The following is a 1,882-nucleotide window of genomic DNA, read 5'->3' on the forward strand; positions in this document are numbered from 1 at the left end:
AACAGTCGAAAAAATAAACACTCTCCAGCAAACAGTTTTCTACAGACATTGTGTACCAAAATATACATGTCACTTAAAACTAGGTCGGCATTAGACAAATACCACCATTCCGTTCATACAAGATAAGGACGTGTTCATGAACATTATATGTTTATTTGTGTAGTGATAGATAGTGATAGCAAGATATGTACAAAATTAGGTGAATAGAGACATAATTTCATCCAATAATATATATATAGTTACAGGTTTATCTATACCTGTCATACATACTCTGCGAGGACAGACATGCAATAGAACATGCTTTGTTCTTACAATGCAGGCACACTATCCTATGGTCAGATGACAGAAGAAGAGGTTGCTAAGGAAAAGACAGATGCGGTAGCATGGCCTGGTGGGATCAGGAAAGATAGAGTTTCAAAAGGTGGGCATTACCATTTTTTCAGGCATCCCAAACATTCTCGTGTCGCCTGTTTTATAGATTATGTACATTTTTGTTTGATTTTAGCTCTGAAATATGCCCAAAAACTATCAATGATTATTTACAGTGCTAACTTAGGGCGTTATAAATACCTCAGCAACTATAATCCGTTTAAGTGATAAAGTACGTTACATTACGTAAAGTTTCTACTCCATTTCGTAATGACCCTCATACGTAACTGCATATTCTTGCATTTGATTTGCAAGAATATTTCAATAAGGTCATCGCCAAGGTTAGTCACAAGTGGGATGACCTGGCCCGGACGCTGGGCTTCAGCAGGAATGAGATCAAAGGCATCCGGACCGCAGTGCCCAGTCCAGAACTCAGGTGTGGGGAAATGTTGCGCAGATGGTCAAACAAGGAGGGAAGCGGGGCTACTCTACAGGTACTGAGGAAGGCGCTGATCGACATTGGTGAACGGCTGACAGCAGAGAGTTTACAAGGTATGTTTGTGTCATTTCTCGCTAAAGGGCAATTATACTAACACAATGTACTTACTCTCCTTGTAGTCTCCACCAGACTCCTTTTCAGGCTGAATAACTTCATAAGTAGTGGAAATCGGCTGAGTGGGACATCATTAGTCAGAGGAGTTGGCGGGCCATAGAGGGTCCAGCTTGCTTCTGCAGACTACTTTCCTTGTAATATCCAAATAGTTAGATATACACTTAGTATATATCATTGGTCAAATTGGGGTATAAAGCGATGTAACTTTATGAAATTTTGTTCTCAACTTATGATAAAAAAAAAATGTTAACCATGCTTGTTCCAGTTGATGTGCAGAAATATGCTGACAAAGTCAGTAAACCCAGGTCCATTAGTTCCCTCCTTACATTTTATTTCCCTAACGCGTAATACATAATCTGCAGAGATTGACGGACAGTTAAGCGCCGTTGCTGACCATCTGGGCTCCGTGTGGGAGCGTTTGGCTTTATCTCTCGGCTTTAATACTGAGTACATCCGGGGTCTGAGCGCCAGACTGACCGCCATGGAACGTCCCCGCCAGCTGATGATGGACTGGAAAAAGCGGAACGCCGGTGACGTCACTCTGGACCAGCTGTTCCAGGCTCTGAAGGATGCTGGGATACACGAGATTGCAGGTGATGCTGTTGTGTCGTTTCTTCAGTGATCACCAATTATGCGATGTATAGTCGCACCAAATCAACACAATATTGAATGCAAATTTTTTCTAGGCTATTTCGTATTGTCTCATATATGTCTTACTAACCATTTAACCCTCACCCATTGTAGCCTCCTTTTCAGGCGTTCCGGATCGGCCGTTTTTTGGGGGGGAGGGGGGAGGGGGGTAGTTTTCGTGATCAAACGTAGATTGCACGCAGTAGAAGCTCCGGCTGGCAACCCTACACGGAGATATATGTAGGGTTGGCCAGCCGGAGCTTCAGAGAA

Source organism: Branchiostoma belcheri, unplaced genomic scaffold (genome assembly GCF_001625305.1).
Source record: "Branchiostoma belcheri isolate BF01 breed outbred unplaced genomic scaffold, Haploidv18h27 scaffold70, whole genome shotgun sequence".
NCBI classification, from domain to species: Eukaryota; Metazoa; Chordata; class Leptocardii; order Amphioxiformes; family Branchiostomatidae; genus Branchiostoma; species Branchiostoma belcheri.